This window comes from Myotis daubentonii, chromosome 15 (genome assembly GCF_963259705.1).
Source record: "Myotis daubentonii chromosome 15, mMyoDau2.1, whole genome shotgun sequence".
Lineage (NCBI taxonomy): Eukaryota > Metazoa > Chordata > Mammalia > Chiroptera > Vespertilionidae > Myotis > Myotis daubentonii.
In genome coordinates this window covers 34,104,323-34,125,914 of record NC_081854.1, presented here as the reverse complement: position 1 = coordinate 34,125,914, position 21,592 = coordinate 34,104,323, and the positions used below count along the sequence as shown (strand labels likewise).

At 44.5% G+C, this 21,592-nt stretch overlaps 1 protein-coding gene across 1 annotated transcript in view; it reads left to right on the top strand.

Annotated features, from left to right (window-relative positions):
- The window catches only part of CDH13 (cadherin 13), a 1,022,278-nt gene that overhangs the window by 529,081 nt on the left and 471,605 nt on the right, over positions 1-21,592 (top strand). The gene's annotated exons all lie outside the window — the stretch shown is intronic.

Below are 21,592 nucleotides of genomic sequence, written 5' to 3'. Positions count from 1 at the left end.
AGGGCTAAATATTTAACAATAGGGTAGTTAAATTAGGCACAATTTTCCTAGAAAATTGTATACAATCATTTTAAGTATTTTTGAAGAAGTTTTACTTATATGGGAGAGATTCAAGACATCGAATGGATACAGACACACAAACACATAAGGCATCCTCATTACAGATCAAGTATTTGTACCGGTACCGACCATGGTGGGTGTGCATTTGTGAAGCCACGTGACACAAGAAAAATTGAAGTGTTGATGATTGCCTTTGGATGTGACTGATTTTCCCTTTCATTTTTCTATTTTTTCTATAATGTACTTAAATTACTTTTATAGAGAGAATAAAATGCTATTGGTGAAAAGATACCCATTCAGAAGCTGATACCCATTCAGGACACAGAGACCAATGTGGTTGCACCCAGATATTGGGGTACATCTCATACGGGCTGGAGGTCAATGCCACCCCTTCTCCACCACACCCCAGAACAGTCTGTGCTCATAGCCTGTTATGGACCCAAGCCTCTGAGAGTAGGAAGCTCATTCTCTGAGCAATGAGATAGAATTCCCGGCGTTTTTTAGGAACAGCCTTCCATGGACACAGCGCTGAGCAGAAAGCAGGCGCAGTGGAAGCGAGGCCCAGCCAACATTTGCGTTTGGTCTCATTGCCCATCACGCACATTTCCCGGGTTAGGAGTCAGGAGGTGGTGGCCAATTACTAGCACCATATTTGGCATCTCTGGTTTTCTTGTCCAAAACAGATAGAGCATCTCAATCTCCCATCAACAGAAAATCTGTATTCTCCCTTCTCTGCAGACGTGGGGTGCCGAGACATTGCATTCGGAAGCCCAGTGTTCTGTCTGGGAAGCAGGTATCCTGCATCTAGCCTGCTCTATCACCATGAGCTGTTGACCTTGAAGAGATTGTGTAAGCACTGGTCCTCAGGGTCCCAGCCATAAAGTACAAATAACATGTAGCTACCTATTCAACTGGATTGCTGTGAGTTCCAGTGAGAAGTTAGTGTGAAGGCATTGGAGGCATTAAAGTGCTGGACAAATATGGTGGCGTGAAGGGAGTTTGTGGAGCCCCATCCTCCAGCAGAGCTCACGCCCAGCTATGTGCTCAGGGGTCCCGGGTCCAGGGAGGAGCAGGGTACCTCCCAGATCTCCCTCTCAAAGGCTTTGCCAAAGGGCAGATGCTGCCAGTGTCCGCAGGGGTTCATCTGTCACAGACCTCCAAAGGGTGGTCAGTGTGTCCTAGTGTACACCTCAGGGAAATCTGGTTGTTATAGCAACTAAATATTGGTGTCCTCAGGATTCCCAGTCCACTGGCCTTGAGCGTATCAGAGGTGACCTGGCAGTTCTGGTGTCCAGTTGCTGCAGGACCAGCCAGCAGCAGGCAGGGGAGATGCCCTCTTCTCTCCCCATGCCTATCACAGGAATATCCATTAACTGGCAGACACAATGAACGAAGGAGACAATAAAGGTTACAATTTTGTAGCATAGGGATGACGATTAAGAGCTCTGAGGTAGCCAGCTTTTGTTCATTTCTCAGTCTATTGACTGAGCTGTGTGACCTCAGGCAACCCACTTCCCCATTCCGATTTTCTCATTCTCATCCACAGAGGATACTACTGTCACCTCTAAGGACTTAGAAGATAAAATAAAATTACTTTGTAAATGTGTAGCCAAGCTCATAGCAATAAGTCATAGCTGCTCTTATTAGTTTTTTTCCTTATTATTATTTTTTTTAATGCTTTAGTTAAGTTCCACAAGTTTTTAATGTCAGTTTCCAGCCTTCAACCATGAGAAGGTTGACATCTACTACAGACTTGTGGTTTTCCTTCTATCCTGACATGAACCAAACATCATAGCATGGGTGGGCCCTCTTTTAAGTATCAGAGATAAATTCCTAGATGAAACTGGATCTCAAGAACTCCCTGTGGGTTAAAGGGGTACAAGGTAAACAATAAAGATCTTGTTGGGAGTGTTCTGTAGCCTGAACTAGGCCGAGTGTGAACCAGAGGAAGTGGGAAAGGCTCGTTGCCAAGGATGAGAACTGGTGAATGAGAGGCTGAAAGATGCCGTTTGGGGGTGAAACCACCGGAGCTGTTTGAAGAGCTGAGCAAGAGTTTGGATGCATCCATGACTGTCTGATGTTGGTGGGATCCAAGTGTTTTAAAAATTAAAGTCCCCCTTTTGGAGTCCTTCCGCACTCAGAGAGAGGCTTCTGGGCACCATAGGCCAGAACCCGCCTCAGTGTGGACATCTCCTTAGGGGGCCATGACCTTGGTCTCCACAGACATGAGGAAGTCCCCTTGGGGCAGTCACAGGGCAGGGAAAAGAACTCCAACGCCAACACTCAAGGATTGGTAGGGAGCAATGAGAAAGTCCTTGGCTTGGATGTTGCCAAAGTGCCAGTTAAAGACTTCTGTAAGGAGAATTTCTGAATCATGATGGGTCCCTTCCCTCTGTCCTTCACATTTCTGAATGTGTGGCTGTCACGTGTGCCTGTGCAGGGATTCCACTGCACAAGGGGGTGGCTGAGGAATGAGAAAGGCCTGACCCAGCCCGTGGCTCACTAACTGAGAGCTGCACTGCAGTACGGGCGTGTCTACAGAAGAAGGCCTCCTCTTTCTAATGTTCACAAAGGCACGGGGAGAGGATTGAATAAAAGCCCAGCACTTTTTTTAAATTTAGGTGATTTTATTTTTATCTAAGCAATATCTAGGTGATAATAGTGATTAATAACAAGGGCCCTGGGGACAGAAAATTGTTGTTCAAGCCTCAGCACAGCTGCTTACTGAGCTGTGTGATCTTAGACAAGCCACTTACCCTCTCTGATCTTGTGACTCATCCATAAAGTGGGGATGGTACTAGCACCTCTAAGGATGGTAAAAGATGAAATTATCAGTTTTCATTAACTAGTAATTGTTAATCAGCTGATAAAATGGAGCCTAACCTCAAGCTTGGAACTTCTCATATTCTTCCTTAAAGTGAAGCCATATAATATCATAGCAGTTAAAAATACAATTTTGCATGAGCCACACTGGCTGCATTCAAATCATGGCTGTTATGGACTAGCTGTGGGAATGAGGGCAGGGTGCCTGCCTCAACTTTCTCATCTGTAAAATGGGAATAATAATAATAATAATAATAATAATAATAATAATAATACTGATCTTATAACATTGTAATGGTAAGCATTGAGAACAGTGCCAGAAACATAGTAAGCACTGTCTATTCTTCCTAGAGGAGTGAGAGGCTAATGCGGTCTGTGACAGGCAAAGGAAGGTAAAGGCAAACTCCGAGGACTCTGAGTGGTAGCCCAGTCTGCCTGTATCAAGGATGGACTTGCCTTGAGTCATCGTGAGGGGTTTTTGACAGTTTCATAATTTATTGATTGGTCCACTTATTCTGTCTACATGCATTTTATTAGGTATCTATAGGGTGAGGAGCTCCCTCCAAGGTGGTAGGGGAATATGCTGGGAAACCAGACACTCCAGGTTTCCTGCCGCCCTGTGGCTTTCATTTCAGTGCCTAGGCTTTGTTTCAAAGTGCACTGACTTAAATTTCTCATCAGTGTGTGCAAGCGATATGCCAGGAAGCCAGGCCTTGCTCGTTGTGTGGCTTGTTTACCCAGGGGAGGCCGCCAATGCTTGGTGGGAGAGCAGTGTCTCACAAGAGTACAGTGCGGCTGGTACTCCCCACTAGCCTCCCAAGAGCCCAGTTCCAATGCCACATCCCCCACCTCTCACTCTTTAATTCAGTCTTTGTTCTGTTTTCTCCAGGTCCTTGCTGGGGAAGGTCCTCTGCTGCTCTAGGCTTGGTTCTCCTATTTCTAGATTTAATGAGAACCAGGTTACTCCCTTGTTAATATACTCTGAGTGTTAGAATGTTGCCATTCTGGTCCCTTCCAAGTGCCTGTTTAGAAATAATTTACTATCTTACTAGTACAGTGAGCTCCATCGTGTGCGTGGCGGTCATTGTGGTTGGTAGCAAAAATGCTTCTTCAAAGAACTGAATTGAATTTCTACATTTTAGTTTCCCCTCTTGCAAGTTTAACAAGCAGAGAGCATGTGGGCCAATTGGGTTGCCATTGTAAGTGCTCCAATGTTGTTTATTTTACAGTAAAATGCTGCTCACATGCAAGGCCTTGCGATTGTGTTAACAGGTCCCAACTCCAACAAGAAAGCCTCTGAACTCAGCCGAGGGAACTGCCGGCGAGAAGTAATCTTGGATAAATTCGTCCTAGGCCCCCTCATGGATCCTCATTAAAGCCGCTGTTCATTGAACACTGCATGGCTGATACTGTGTTAAACACTTCATATACGTTCTCTTATTTAATCCATTTCCCACAAGAGACTTAAGAAGTAGATGCTAACCCCATTTTATGGATAAGCAAATAACTGTTAAATAACTTTTTCAAGGTCTCCCAGCTGGTGTGTATTGAGTCTGGGATCCATGTCCGTTTCTCTCCACCTCCGAAGCCCTGCATTTTCAATCACTAAGAAACACTTCTTATTTCACCCACAACTAAACTCTGCAAATTCCCAGGCCTCTTTCCCAGGACCTCCACTTACTGAGGCTTGGAAGAGGGCTTCACTGGTTAAATGATCTATTTATTTTCAAATACCATTCTTTTCCATGACCGAATGCCACCTGCCCCCTCTCCCTACCCCAGCTCCCCAAAGGGCTTTCCAAGCTGCTGACCTGAAGTGGCACCTGGCAAAATAATTTAGCTCTCGCAGTATTGGAAGCTGACATATTAATGCAAAGCCTCCTGAAATATTACTCATTATTATGCATTTTGCCAGCATTTGAGTGATTTGTGAACTCTTCATTGGAATAAAGTACTGTAAAGGATTCATGAATGACCAAGTTTATGAAATTCTATAAAAATATTAGCAGGTGGTAATGATTCCCTCACACTGTGACTATAATCTGCTGCCTGCAAATTTGTCAAGATGGGAGGACAGCAGTGGAATGGGAGACAGTCGGTTAGGCAGGTGGCAGAAGGTCTGGCTGGGCTCAGCAGGGGGTAAGAGGTAATCTGGAAGCAGGGCCTGGTAGTGCGCAGGAGTCATGGGCAGGAGACCTTCTCCTTGAGCTGTTATCCAAGGCGAGAGACGTATAGAGAACTGGGAATGTCAGATTTGGGTGGGAGAAGAAAGGAGCTCTTGAAAGGAGAGGGCAAACTAACATTTATTGAGCACCTAGTAAGTGCCTAAGAACTCTTCAGAGTTCCACATGCGTACACCTGTGAAATGGTTTATTCATTGTCTTGTCTTTGCCACTACGTTAGCTGAGGGCCAAAGTGGTTCCCAAGATATATTATTGTTACTAATGTTGGTGTTAACATTTATTGAACATTTACAACGTGCCAAGGCTCCATGCTGAATACCTAATGATCATCTCATTTGATGTTCATAAAATGAGCTTGATTCTGTTATCATTCTCAATTACAGCACTGGTAACTGGAGCCACCTGTGTTCTTGGCTTCAGAACATGAGCAGGATTTCATTGCCTCCTTCTGAATATTTGTTCGCATTTTCTGAGATACAGTTTGCTCTTATTTGAGCCATTGTTTGCACAAGTTTTGACTTTGTGGTTAAGAGTGTTACACCTGGCAGACAGAGGGTATTATTGCGCCTGTGTTGTTGTGTGTTTTTTTTTTTCACTCATATGGCTCTGCCCTAATTCTAACTCATATGTGGCTCCAAGATAACTAGGCGGAAAATACAATCAAGGTGAAAAATGCTACTGTCGTACAGAAATACATGAACCATGCTGTTAGGAATTTTAAGACAATCGGGAGGTGTAGATTTACCCCGATTGGAGAGTCATTTAGGTGAATAACCCAGATATAGTGATTTCCATGTTGCACATGGACGATGCAGGCATCACCTGGATGGAGCTGAGCTTGGGATGCTCCCCCAGCCCTTGCAGTAAGGATAACCTGCATCCTCTCCATCCTCTAGCCTGGTCTTCCCCGTGGCCATCTTTCTTAGTTGGAATTATTGGTGGTAGTCAACAAAATCTTCTCAACTAATGTACAAAGGAAAGGAGTTATGAAAGGGTGCAGATAGCTTATAGAATTGGCAGAGGGACCCCAAAATCTGGCTCATGGGTAACACAACCAGAAATGATGGTGCTACAGGAAATACCCAGCCATACGTGATACTATTCTGGTGCAGGGTCCCTAGCCTCAGCATTATTGACACTTTGTGCTGGGTAATTCTGTGGTAGGGGGTCTGGCCTGTGTGGTGCATGGTGTTTAGAAGCACAGCTGGCCTCTAGATGCAAATAGCATCCCTATTTCCGTCTTGGCAATAAAAAACATCTCTAGATATTGCTAGTTGTTCCACAGGGCAAAATGGCCAAGCTGAGAATCACTGTTCTAGAGGAGCCCTCACTGCTGCCCCCTCCCATTGAACTCTGCTCCTATGGCAGTCAGAAATGGGTTGGTGGCAACCGTGCCTGGGCTGTCAAAAGGGTTGGGTGACTCTCACACCTTGCTTTACAGAACCTCCGATCCTCAAGTGAGCCGCTACCTAATGTCTCCCATTTCCATCTCCAAGATGTAAGATGTTGGCAGGGAATCTCATGTGATGGACTCTCACTGAGCCCGCAAGGGGCTTGGAGTGGGTGTTGTTATCACCTGCATCACCATGTCATCAGTACAATTTCATTTTGAGAGGCTCTTAGTGATAGGCATGGCTGCCTGAGGGAAGGTAGCCAGTCCATGCTTAGGAGAGGGTGGCTTCCCACCTAGGATCTTAATTTCCAGTAATATCATGGTCCCATCAGGTAATAACACACATGGCCCAGGAAAGAGCCCTGACTCAGAGGAGACACAGAACTTGGGATAAAGCTTGGGCTTTGGAATCCAACCTACTGAGGTTAGAATCTCGACTCTCCCATCAGAGAAACCTATGAAATTGCCATTTTTTATAAGTGAAAAAAAGGGTGAATATCGGTTGTTTCATGGTTTGCCCTAACACTGTGTCACCTTTGGCGAGTTCCTCAATTCTCAGTCTCCGTGTTATCATCCTCAGAATGAGGGTGAGATGGCCATGTCGTCTCCTGCGCTGCTGTGTTTAGTAAGTGGGTGCGGCAGGGTAGCGCCCAGTGCAGCCACTGAGTGTGCTGGAATCGGGAGCCCTCGCCTCAGACAGGAGCTCCTGCAGGTGAAATGGAGGTGAAAGCAGCTGCTGGGCATCAGCCAGCAGTTACATGGTTAGATGTTAGTAGCACCAGGTGCCACTTCATAGAAGGAACTCATCTAAACCCCCACACCAGCATCAGAATCTGGGGACTTATTAGAAATGCCCATTCTCAGGCCCCCACCTCAGACCTGCTGGATAAGAAACTCGGGCCCCCATTCTGGGTGTTCACAAGCCTCCCAGGTCATTCCAACGCTCCCTGACATTTGAGAACCCTGAGTCTAAAACAGGCTCTTAAGTGTTAACATCACTGCGGCCCGCTTGATTCATTAATTTGCCTCAGTGAGAGTAGCCTTTGAACCAATTCCATTACAACCCAAATAGCACCTTTGAACCAAAGGTACTACTTCTCCAGGTGTTCTGTACACCATCTGAACGCCCTCTGTGTCCAATCCATTTCTTCAAAACTGCCTTTGTTTTCGTTCCATTAATGGCTCCCGAGAGCCGGGCACCTTTGTCCCTGGCTGCTTTGCTCCTTCCTGTCTAGACTTTGGATGACTGTTGAATGCCAGTGACTGAGTGTTTGCTGACTTCTCAGAAACCAAGCTTTTAGGCTGGGGATAAAAGCATCTTCAGAACATCTGAGCTGGTACAGGGGACAGGGTATAGGAGGAGGCTGGCCTGGGGACAGGAGAACCACTCTTCCGCCTTATTAGATTATATTCTGCCTTCTCTCTATATTTAAAAGGCTAATATGCAATATGATGTTGCTGGCTACCAGGGGGCAGTGTGAAACATGCTGGGCGGCCAGTGGCTGTGGCAGGGTGCTGAGGGGAGGAGGTGGTGGCGGGAGGGACCATGTGGTGGTGGTGCATAGGTGGCAAGGGAAAGAGGGGGAACCTGGTCGGCCCTAATCACTGGCTAGGCCTAGGGACTCTACCCATGCATGAATTTCGTGCACTGGACCTCTAGCTAGATTATAAGTAAGTTATTTATGGTTCTTAAACTTTGCTGCATGATGAAATCATCTGGGGAATTTTAAAGCCTCTGATGGCCAACTTGCTCTCCATACCTTAAATTAGAGTGTCTTGGAGTAGGACCAGGCATCAGCATGTTTATGAAACTCTCCAGGTGTTTCTGCTGTGAAGCCAAGTTGAGAACCATGAGTTAATAGAACCCATATGTGCAATTTATTCATAGCTGGGAATGGGGACGACATTAACCTAATACACATAAGAGTTTCTAACACTTAATAGAAAATCAAAGTTCTTATTTCCCTTCAGTCAACTGCTTGAATCTAAGCAAATGTCTGAAGTTAACTACTTTCCAATGTCTCTTTTGACACAAACTCTTAAAAATTGAAATGTGGAAAAACAGAATTTGATAAACAAATGAACAAGCTGTCTTCTGACTCACTTCAGAAAACAATAATTCGGGGTTTGGCCGCAGCCTCTCCCCACCCCAGTGCCCCCGAGCATCTCCATCATACTCTTTCCACCTGGGCTCCCCACATTTCCCAGCACTGCATTTAGCAGCCTGGCCTTATCTGCCAGGTGCAGCTGGTGAAACTGAGGCATGAAGTTCAGCGACATCGCAGAGGCAGCTGCATGCTTGTGTTATCGCCGAGGTGCTCCTGGCTGATTATTTATTTGGTCCACTAGGCAAAGCTGCTTCCTCACTCAGGTTGATGGTGACATATTTTTCTAAACGTCATTAGCTAGCAAGAGGTTTAACTTGAATGTTGGCAGGTGGAAGAACCTGTATCCCTCCCTCGACTTTGTCCTCCTGGCACTGGGCCTTGCATCCAAGGCACCTGCCCACAGGCTGGACCTGCCACATGTTCATGGAGTGAATAAACGTGTGATGGTCAGTTTTCCCTTTTTTTTTGCTTTAGTATTCTTACTACAACCAAATAAATCTGCCTCAGCGTGGCTGTTTTTTCAAATGATTTGGTGGAATTTTTTCTCCAAGGTGCCGAAGCATCACAATACATCAGAACTGCAAGAGCCTTTAGATGCATTTATCTAACCCTCTGAATTTACAAATAACTACTGAAAATACATTGCTGATGTTTTTTTGCTATCACGTAATAATGGGTATTATGGCCAAACCCTATGGCACCAGATCTGCAAGCACAAATCCTATCCCCCAGCACTCACTCCTCATCCATTTGTATTCATCAATCGGCATAAAGATTTTTTTCACTTGGTAAGAAATGAACAGGGGAGGGAAGGAGGAGTTTGTTTGGGGCATAGATCAGGAGAGGGGAGCAAAAGCAAAGATAGAAAGAGGCTGTCCTCCTCCTCTTGTGGAAGTTAACACTCTGGGGTTTGAAGTCAGAAAATGATGGGGAAAAAATTATGAGATAATGTGTAAAGTTGGATGCGAGGACCAGAAGCTCATTAAACCAATCACCAAAGACTGGGTAAGATTCTAGGTTCAAGCACTAGGGCGGTGAGGCCAGTGTCAAAGGATGATGCAGTTGGAAGCGAGCCCTCTCCCCATCCAGAGATGCCTGCAGCACTTTGGCAAGAGAAGGTTTGGTAACTAGGGTGGGTCACCATGGTGAAGCCCTCTGAATGGCCTAGACAAGTGGGGGGAGAAGCTGACGTGGACCAGGGGGCCCTATGAGGCCAGCTTTGGCCCTCCCACTAGATAGCTGAGGAATAATGTCCTAATGGGGACTGAACTCCTCTTGAGCAGGTCAGAGCCCTGAGTCCCTGTGGTGGGATATAAAAACAAATGGACCAAAGTCCTCACTGAGGCTGGGGAGCTGCTGAGGATGGATCACCCATCTCAGTCTGGCCAGCCCACTGCTTACTGTTTAATCAGAGGAGATCTCTTCATCTCTATAGATTTGAAACTGGGAGAATCTGTGCGCAAAATTCCAGGATAAATAGAAAAGCATGGAGGGGCACACACTTTACCAGTTGAGGGAACTGAGGGAAATGGGACCACACTTACAGAGAGGCAACTTGGGGCTGCCAAAGGAGGCATACACTTCAGGGTCAGCACACACCCAGCAACCCTATCAGGTGGGATCTAGTCAACCACCAGATTGATTGATCCAGCAGATGCTGAGGGGGTGCCTAACTCGTGCCAGCTACATTTCAGGGCACAGGGGACACAACAGTGAAGAATCACCAACTTACTGCTTCGTGGAACTCTGTCAGTAACAGACATTATGAGTATAATGTGTCAGGCGGTTATAAGTGCTAGCTCTAGAAATAAAAATACAGCTGATTAATGATACAGAGTGACAGGAGGGGCTGTGTGGTCCAGGTAGGCCTTGCTGAGGGATGACATTTGGAAGTGGGCCTGATGGGAAGTCTGAAGACAGGAATGCTGTCTTTCCCTCTCAGGGACCCCTGACGTCAGGGCTTGTCAGTGGGGTGATGTGCCTTCCAGGGGACATCTGGCAATGTTTGGAGACATTTTTGGTTGTCACACTGGGGAGAGTGGTGCTACTGGCATCTAGTGGGTCAAGGCCAGAAGTGTTACTCAGGGTCCTCCAGTGAGCACAGGACAGACCCAGGTGCCATGCTGCAGGCATCAGCACAGGCCTGGCCTCTTTGAGGATCTGAAAATACGGCATGACTTATTTACTCAAACCCTTGTCTGGCTTAAATAGACAAAAGGTCTGTGTTTGTTTCTGGGGCACCACAGCAAGAGATACTGTCCCTGTCCTTGTAAAGTTCATGATCTAGCTGGGGACAAGGATTTGTGAGAAGACAGCTACACCCCCAAGGGACAGGGCAGGGCCAGAAGCAGCCTTCCGGAGGATGAGGCATCAAAGCAAGGGCTCAGGAATGAGGAGGAGTTCGCCAGGTGACAGGGAGGTGGCTGGGGCCAGGGGGTTCTGGGGAGGAGGAACAGACTAAGGAGCCTGAGACATCCCAGAGAAGTGGCTGAGTGGGGCTCCTGCAGGAGACAGGAAGTGAATTCCACCAGCGAGGAAACGGGACGCATGTGCTAAGCAATGAGCGCAGACATGATACCCCTCTGGTGATGTTACAGGATTTTAGGCTGAAGAGTGATGTGACCAGACTTGGGTTTTGCACAGCCTGTCCTGGTTGCCAGCAGACAACTGAGGTCAAGGTAGGGAGTCCTGTCCCTGGGTCTTGAAAGCCAGAGTGGCACGTATCAGATAAATGCCATTCTCGCCAAGGAAGCCATGGGAGGCGAATCCAAACTCACAGTGAAGATATAAAATGTACTTTGGGGGAAGATGAAAAATTAGGGGGCCAGGCACTGCCAGGCCTTATAGGGTAGGGTAAAGAGTTTGGACTTTATTCTAAGGAAGCCTCAGAGGGTTTTCAGCAAGGGAATGACATTCAATTTGCATTTCAGGAAGATAAGATTTGTTTGAGCACATCAACAATAACATTCAAATTGCCATGGCATAGAAATTAATTCAAAAATGCATTCATTTGTTGAGACCCCACTACCTGCCAGGCACTGAGGGAAAGAGAGAAAAGATAAAGGCCTGCTGTCCCCAAGCTCAGTCTTAAAGTGCCACCTGGACAGAGTAACCAGGAAACCTTTCATTCTGAACCCTTGTCGGGGGGTGGGCAGGTAGGGGGGGCTCAGTCTACGGGCCAGATGAACATTTTCTGTTAAAATTCCAAGCTTTTAGCTCTTTCTTTAAGGGTTTATCAGAGGGCCATCTCGAAATTATTTATTACACACAGTTGGCCAGAGCTGTTAGCTGTTGATGCGTTGGATTGGCATCTGTTTTAAGAAGTTTATTATGAAGAAGGCTTATCTTTTTCTCACAGTAAGGCATTTGGTGCCAAAAGATCATCTCCATATTATAATTTTTCTTCTCAGAGTTCAGAAGTTTGCATAATGGGCTCTTTTAAGCAAAGGCCATCTTTTCTGGCACCTCGCTGGAGAGGGACTGTTAAAAGGACTTAATTGTGCCTTCTTGCTTGTGGGTGCTCGTTCCCTGCCTGCAACGGGGCCAAGCCGAACCTTGTTCCATGTGTCAGACCAGGCACCCTGACGGCGGGCGGAGTGGGAGCCCACCGAGAGAATGCATCTCATTAAGTGAGGGCTCATCTTCTCCAACGGCGTTAATGGGACCAGGTTGGCCATGTTTGACAGGAAGGCAGGAGGAGAGCTCTGTGCTCTTTGGAAGTTGGTCACGCCCTCCTGGCTTGGGGGGCACATTCCGTTGGCCATTCACTCTTGTGGGGGGAGCAGAGGTAAAGGTGGTAGGTCTGCAGTGGAGGTCTTTAGCCAGCTACTCACAAAAGCTCAGGAAACTGGGTGACTGGCGTTTCACAATTAATTATGAATATATTTTCTATTCCTTTTGAGTTTTTAATGCAGGGCCTCATCATGAAGTCTGCACACTACACCAGCAGAGCTGGAGAGCTGCAAGAGGGGATGGCCCTTAAAGGCAGAAGTATCTACTCTCTGCCACTTGACAGAAAAAGTGTACAGACCTCTGGACTAGATAGGCCCTCACATCCCTCGGGAATTGATAAACTGATTTTGAGAGTTTTGGAGATCATAGTCCCAAAAGGAAGCCTATAAATTTCCCTTTTCTGGAGATTTCAGAGGAGAGGCTAAATGTGTGTCTCCCTTATATGATGGCCACGCGGTCAGGCCCAGAGGTGAGCTCACTGCATTCAGGAACAGGCTCCCCAGGGCACTGTCGGGGAGGCTGGCAGTGAGCACATTCCCGAGTTCATCTGCACTCTGCTTAAATGGAACAGAGGTTCAGAAAGGCTTTGCAAAGGGTGAATGACTTTGCAGGTGTAGCGTACAAAGTGAAATTTATTGTCCTTTCCTTTCCCTGACATTTCCCCCTTCAGAGCAATGCTCAGCAAGCTGACTGCAGGCCTGAGCTGCCTGGGGCTACACCTGACTCTGACGCTGAGTAATACAGTCACAAAACATAATGGTGATGCTTTGTGGGCTTTGCTCAGCCCTTATAAACAGTATCTCACTAGTTCTTACATTGACTCAATGAGTTAGGTGCCTCTATTATAGTTTCCTATTTCTGCCATAGCAAATTATCACAAACTGTGGCTTAAAACAACACAAATTTGTTACCTCACAGTTCTGGAGGTCAGAAGTCAAGTGAGGGCCTCACTGGGCTAAAATCCAAGCATCAACAGGCAGGACTGATTCCTTCTGGAGGCCTTTTCCAGCATCTAGAGCAGCGGTTCTCAACCTGTCGGTCGCCAACCTGCGGGTCGCGACCCCTTTGGGTGTCGAACGACCTTTTCACAGGGGTCATTAAGACCATCAGAAAACACATATATAATTACATATTGTTTTTGTGATTAATCACTATGCTTTAATTATGTTCAATTGTAACAATGACAATACATCCTGCATATCAGATATTTACATTATGATTCATAAGAGTAGCAAAATTACAGTTATGAAGTAGCAATGAAAATAGTTTTATGGTTGGGGGGTCACCACAACATGAGGAACTGTATTAAAGGGTCGCGGCATTAGGAGGGTTGAGAACCACTGCTCTAGAGCCACCCACATGCCTTGCTGGGTCTCTTTCTGTCTTCAAAGCCAGAAGTAATGTGGACACAGACAGACACTGACATCGTGCTGGTTCTCCCCCCCCCCCCCCCCACTTTTAAGGACTCTATGATTACATGGGACCCCCCTGGATAACCCAGGATAATCCCATTATTTTACAGTCTGCTGATTAGAACCTTCATTCTATCTGCAACATTGATTTCTTTTTGCCTGGGACCTAAAGTATGCACAGGTTCTAGGCATTAGGATGTAGACATCTTTGGGAGCCATTATTCTACCTATCACCACACCACCTTCTATAGAAGAGGATGTAGGCACAGAGTAGTTCTGCAAGGTCACACAGCAGGTAAGTTACAAGTAGTCTTAATCTTTGGCCCCAGATGCAGTCACCCCTAGAACCTGGGGTGATGGCGTAGCCAGCAGGTTGGGCCAGGTGCTCCCCTCTTCTGTTGGCTGCAAATAGGGTGACAGCTAGAGAGAGAAGTAACTCTCAGCGGACCCTCAGTGGCCCTCTCAAGGTCTGGAGGCAGTATGTCGTCTCTCTTATGTGTTTTCCTACCAGAGCACAGACGTCCAGGCCTCTTTCATTTTCCTCGTTTCACTGAAGTGTCATCATCATTTTCTTTAGACCAAGTAAGAATCAGAGAATGGTTGGGCCCCACCCCATCACAAAGAAACAGAATTTCCGGAGGATGAGGCCCAGAAATCAGGATTTTAAAAAGATTCCCAGGTGATTCTGATGAGCAGCCAAGGTTGAGAACCACTGCTTTAGAGGAAAGCACCTGGGCACTGGACCCAGACAGCTCCAAAGCCCTCATGCCTGGAGCAGGTGCTGGCATGCTCATGGGCACTTACATTTGGAGACATTGCCCAGGAAATTCACTTGACCTGAGCCTGACACACTCAGTGTGTAGTCATGTGTGGCTGCTGCTGTTTGTGTACTAGGTGTACCGGTTAACAATGGCGGATTTTGTAATCAAAGAAAACACATTAATTTCAAGAGAAACAGCAAAAGTGCTTTATTCAAAGTAATCTCCATTGCTAGCTACACATTTCCACCATCTTTCAGGAAATTTGTGGATACCGTCCCAGTAGAACTTTCCTTGTTTTGAGGCAAACCATTCAGAGACCCAATTTTCGACTTCTTAGTATGTTTTGAAATGCTGCTCAGATAGTACGTGTGCCATCGATCAGAACAAGTGGTAATCTGAAGGAGCAAGGTCTGGTGAATACGGCGGGTGGGTTAATACTTCCCAGACAAGATTTCTTAATGTGTCTTTAACTGGTTTTGAAGTGTGTGATGGTGCATCATCATGAAGCAAAATTACTTTGCTTTGTCTTCTGGCACATTCTGATCGTTTCACGATCAAAGCTTGGTTCAAATGGATTATTTGTTGTCGGTAGCAATCAGTATTAAAGGTTTCACATGGTTTTAGAAGCTCATAATACACCACACCTTCCTGATCCCACCAAATGCGGAACATTGTCTTCTTTCCGAAGCCATTTGGCCTTGCAGTCCATGTTGATGGTTGACCTGGATCAACCCATGATTTTGTGCATTTGGGATTCTTGAAATAAATCCACCTTTCATCGCCAGTCACAATTCGATGCAAAAAAGATTTCTTTTTGTGCCGCTGAAGCAACATTTTACTGATGACTTTTTGGTTTTCCATTTGTCTTTCGTTCAGTTGATGTGGCACCCATTTTTCTTCCTTTAAAATCTTTCCCATTGCTTGTAAATGATTGGAAATTGTTTGCTGAGCAACGTTTAATCTTTCTGCAAGTTGTTTTTGAGTTTGACATGCATTTTCATCCAATAATGCTTGTAATTGTTGGTCTTCAAACTTTTTCTGTTGACCTGGACGTTCTTTATCTTGCACATCGAAATTGTTATTTTGAAAGCGCTTAAACTAGCGTTCACAAGTATCTTAAGATGGAACATGTTCACCATAAGCTTCCCGAAGTATACAATAACTTTTTCTTCAAAATAAAGTAATGAATTAAAACTTCCCGCACATGCTCTTTTTTTTGGCATGAAATTCGATATTTTTAAGAGTAAAAATATCTATGATGTTAACATCTTCAGAAAATTTGACATATGAAGTTTTGAAGCTTGTTGGCAGTACAACAAAATAGCATACATATCAAATCGCATATATGTCAACATATGTGCAACTCCATCTATTGAAAAAAATCCGAACACTTCCAAGCTCATTCTATGAAGCCAGCATCACCCTAATACCAAAACCAGGTAAAGACAACACAATGAAAGAGAATTACAGGCCAATATCCCTCATGAACATAGATGCCAAAATCCTCAACAAAATCTTAGCAAATCGGATCCAGCAGTACATCAGAAAGATCATACACCACGACCAAGTAGGATTTATCCCAGGGATGCAAGGATGGTACAATATCCGCAAATCAATAAACGTGATACATCACATAAACAAATTGAAAGAAAAAAACCACATGGTCATATCAATTGATGCAGAAAAAGCATTTGACAAAATTCAACACCCAGTTTTGATAAAAACTCTCAGCAAGGTGGGAGTAGAAGGATCATACCTCAACATAATAAAAGCCATATATGACAGGCCCACAGCCAACATCATACTCAACGGACAAAAACTAACACCATTTCCCCTAAGAACAGGAACAAGACAGGGATGCCCCCTCTCACCACTCCTGTTCAACATAGTACTGGAAGTGTTAGCCATTGCAATTCGGCAAGAAGAAGAAATAAAAGGCATCCAAATTGGAAAAGAGGAAGTAAAACTGTCCTTATTTGCAGACGACATGATATTATACATACAAAACCCTAGAGATTCCATCAAAAAGCTACTAGACTTAATACATGAATTTGGCAATGTAGCAGGATACAAAATTAACCCCAAGAAATCTGAGGCATTTCTATACACCAATAGTGAACTTTCAGAAAGAGAGATTATAAAAACAATCCCGTTTACCATTGCACCAAAAAAATTAAGCTACCTAGGAATAAACTTAACTAAAGAGGTAAAAGACCTCTACTCAGAAAACTACAAGACGTTGAAAAAAGACATAGAGGAAGACATAAACAGATGGAAGAACATACCGTGTTCATGGATTGGTAGAATCAACATCATTAAAATGTCCATACTACCCAAAGCAATCTATAAATTCAACGCACTTCCCATTAAAATACCAACAGCATACTTCAGAGATCTAGAACGAACTTTCCAAAAATTCATCTGGAATAAAAGAAGACCCCGAATAGCTGCAGCAATCCTGAAAAAGAACAAAGTAGGTGGGATCTCAATACCAGATATCAAGTTGTATTACAAAGCCACTGTTCTCAAAACTGCCTGGTACTGGCACAAGAATAGGCATATAGATCAATGGAATAGAATAGAGAGCCCAGAAATCGGCCCGAACCAATATGCTCAATTAATATTTGACAAAGGAGGCAAGAACATACAATGGAGCCAAGATAGTCTCTTCAATAAATGGTGTTGGGAAAATTGGACAGATATATGCAAGAAAATGAAACTAGACCACCAACTTACACCATACACAAAAATAAACTCAAAATGGATAAAGGACTTAAATGTACGACAGGAAACCATAAAAATTCTAGAAGAATCCAAAGGCAAGAAAATCTCAGACATATGCCGAAGCAATTTCTTCACTGATACAGCTCCTAGGGCACTTGAAACTAAAGAAAAAATGAACAAATGGGACTACATCAAAATAAAAAGCTTCTGCACAGCAAAAGAAACCATCAACAAAACAACGAGAAAACCCACTGTGTGGGAAAACATATTTGCCAATGACATATCTGATAAGGGCCTAATCTCCAAAATTTATAGGGAACTCATACAACTTAACAAAAGGAAGATAAACAATCCAATCAAAAAATGGGCAAAGGACCTAAATAGACACCTTTCAAAAGAGGACATTCAGAAAGCCAAGAGACATATGAAAACATGCTCAAAGTCACTAATCATCCGAGAGATGCAAATCAAAACAGCAATGAGGTACCATCTCACACCTGTCAGACTGGCTATCATCAACAAATCAACAAACGACAAGTGCTGGAGAGGATGTGGAGAAAAAGGAACACTTGTGCACTGCTGGTGGGAATGCAGACTGGTGCAGCCACTATGGAAGACATTATGGAGTTTCCTTAAAAAACTGAAAATGGAACTCCCATTTGACCCTGTGATCCCACTTCTAGGAATATATCCCAAGAAACCAGAAACACCAATCAGAAAGGATATATGCACCCCTATGTTCATAGCAGCACAATTCACCATAGCTAAGATCTGGAAACAGCCTAAGTGCCCATCAGTAGATGAATGGATTAGAAAACTGTGGTACATCTACACGATGGAATACTATGCTGCTGTAAAAAGGAAGGAACTCTTACCATTTGCAACGTCATGGATGGAAATGGAGAGCATTATGCTAAGTGAAATAAGCCAGTCAATAAAGGAAAAATACCACATGATCTCACTCATTCATGGACAATAGAGACCATTATAAACTTTTGAACAATAATAGATACAGAGGCAGAGCTGCCTCAAACAGATTGTCAAACTGCAGCGGGAAGGCCGGGGAGGGTTGGGGGGCAGGAGGTAGGGGGGTAAGAGATCAACTAAAAAAAAAAAAAAAAGAAAAAAATCCTCATTATTAACTGGTATACCTAGTAAGCTGCCAAGAAACCCTGGTGTAAATGAGCATAGTGACCCTCCCCGAGGGGCTGCTGGGAGCGCTGTGTGCTCAAGCATGGGAACCTCCCCTCAACCAGGTCCTGGCTTCCCCACCAGACTTCCTGTCAGCCGGGTCTCGGCCTGTCAGGGCTCCGCGTAGCCAGAGGTCTCCCTTAATTATGAGAAACACCAGTAATATGATTCTAGCAGGGCTCACCATGCTCATTTTTTATTGTGTGGTGTTTTGTTTTGTTTTTTAAATTTTTTTTTTTTTTTTGGCAGAAGACAAATTCCATTTCCTTACTCCTGAGGGAAAACTAATTCCAGCAAAGGCCATTTGTCTTTGGTACCTTATGATCTAGATAATTTACTACAAGTTTACTTTTATTGAAAATTATGTAGATATAATTCAGAACACAATTTCCAACTGTACAGCACACTTAAGCAGCATATATATATATATATATATATATATATATATATATAGAGAGAGAGAGAGAGAGAGAGAGAGAGAGAGAGAGAGAGAGAGAGAATATGCTGGAATGTGCATTTCTCAAAGACACTTTTCTTATAACTCTCTGACTTTGAGATCCTCAAACTTGCTTGCTTTGAAGAGCTGCCAGATCCAAGTATTTTCAAGATGGATAGTGTGTTATGAGTTGTTATCATTCAACTGCAACTCAAACTCATGACATTTTATATAGCTTAAGGATTAATTCAGAAATAATTGACATTTAAATGCATTTAAGATATTTAACTTGTGATTCTAAATATACCTATTTTAAGCCCTGTAGAAGCACCAATCTCTACTGTGTGTGGACTCCTCCCCCCACAATTACATGGACCTAGAAACGACATAAATATTAATATAGAATAGCTTTTTCAAACTCTTTCTGGGAAACATCAGGACTGAGAGCTGCCCCTCAACACACACTTACACAAAATGCTGGGAACATTGGGGAACCAATGAAAATTTGGGAAACCTCGAAAACTGTAATTGCTTCTTTAAAATTTACAGTGCACACTGGACACAACAGGTATTTTTAAACCTGTTTAAGCCAACATAGTCCACACTTTTTAAAAATATATATTTTATTTATCTTAGCGAGGAAGGGAGAGGGAGAGAGAGATAGAAACATCAATGATGAGAGAGAATCATTGATCGGCTTCCTCCTGCACGCCCCCTACTGAGGATGGAGCCTGCAGCCCAGGCATGTGCCGTTGGCTGGAATCAAACCTGGGACCCTTCAGTCCGCAGGCCAACGCTCTACCCATTGAGCCAAACCAGCTAGGGCATAGTCCACACTTTTAAAAACCAAACCTTTTAATCAATGTTCTCCTTTAAAGAACTAGTAATCATTATAGAAATCACACTTTAGATAGTGTTAGTGAGGAAATTTAACAAGAGCAGAAAGAAGTAGCATGAAGATGCCTGCTGGGTGCCAGCCGCCTTCCTGAGAGGTGCCTGGTCAGCCTTTTGAGAAAGATGGTTGTGGAGACAGTTTGGCACTGAAGTCTCCCCTAACACAGACTCCTCCCACTTCTGGTTGTTTCAGCCCATCTAGTAGTGAGGGAGCCCATGACCTGGTGAACAGACAGACAAACATGTTCTATTCGTGCAATGAGATACTACCCAGTCATAAAAAGGAATGACATACTCATCCATGCTACAAGGTGGATGACTCCCCCAAAACAGTGTGCTGAGTGCAAAGAGCCAGACTCAAAAGGTTACATATTGTCTGAATCCATTGATATGAAATGTCCAGAGTAGATAATTTCATATCTGGCTTAAATAGACAAAAGTTACGCCGTATTTTCAGAAACCATGCTGGGTACATGCTTTCCTTTCAGGATTTTGGAAACGTTTTGGAACTAGATAGGGGTGGTGGTTGCAAAAAAAAAAAAAAATGGTTAATTTTATGCTATGTGAATTTTACCTCCACCTTTTAAAAAGCATTGAAAAATAAAACATAGTAATGGAGGGGAGAGTGACAGGATATGAAAACCCAGATGTAAGAGCAGGGCAGAGGGATGGGGAAAACCGGGGGGAGTCCCGCACATTCTCCATGGCCACATGGAAACTTGTCCATGGCTACAAGGAGTCGAGGACATTCTAGCCCAGGGAGGTGTTCAGTACACAAGGGTGGCCCTGAGAGAAGGCAGAAGAGCAGTGTCCGCCATACCAGCAGAAAGCCGACCAGGACCCCACACTGTGGTGATGTGTTAATGATCACAGCCTGGTGACCCTCATGCATATCCGATCCTAGAAACAAGTGACTAGGAAACTACCAAAGCTGGCCATTCAGGCACTTTATTAGTAGTGACCCCTTCTGAAGCCCCTTTCCCACTGTTGTACTGTGACTTTTATTCTTCTGCTTAACGTGGATCCCCAAATTGCGTGATCTTCAACTTCTCCACAACCTGGATCAACCCCTGTGAGCTGCCCTGCTGGGTTCAGACTGAGGAACCACCCCAGTTCTATCCGGACATTGTTAAGCCTCACATGCATTAGTGCCTCCTACAAGTCAACCTCTATATTTCAGAGAAGGACCAGCCCAGTGTGGTCCAGTAGAACTTCCACAATGGTGTTCTGCATCTGCACTATCCAAGATGGGAGGTCCGATACAGTGGCTAGTGAGCACTGGGACTATGGCTAATGCCACTAGGAAATGGACTTTTTAAATTTAAGTTTAGTTACATTTAAATACTCACATGGCTTGTGGCTACTGCTTTAGGAAGTGCGGACCTAGGAAGTCATGGAGGAAGTGCCATCTTAGCATCACACAAGTCTGTGTTTCAATATTAGCGCTACCTCTCACTAGCTGTGTAATTTGGGGCAAGTTGCTTAATCTGTGAGCCTTAGTTTCCACACCTGTAAAAAGAGAGAAATGTGAGGACCTACTTCCTGGAGCTGTTGTCGAGATGAAATGAGATATTGCATGTTTTGTGCATAGAGCTGGGCATCTGATAACTGCTTCAATAATCATTGTGTCTTTTGATATTGGTAATTCATCTATGGTGGATGGTACTTTAAGGAAATGAGGCTCAGAGAAGTGAAATAACTGTGCTCAGGGTTGTATAACTAGAGGCAGAGGAATGTGGGAATTCCCTTCCATGTGTTCCAAGGTCAAAGTCATCTTGTTCTTTCCCATAAGCTGGTCCATTAAGTTTGAGCTGTACTGCTCTGTGTTGCAATGGGGTTTCTATAGTTGTTGAAATCCCAGGGAAAACATCTGAG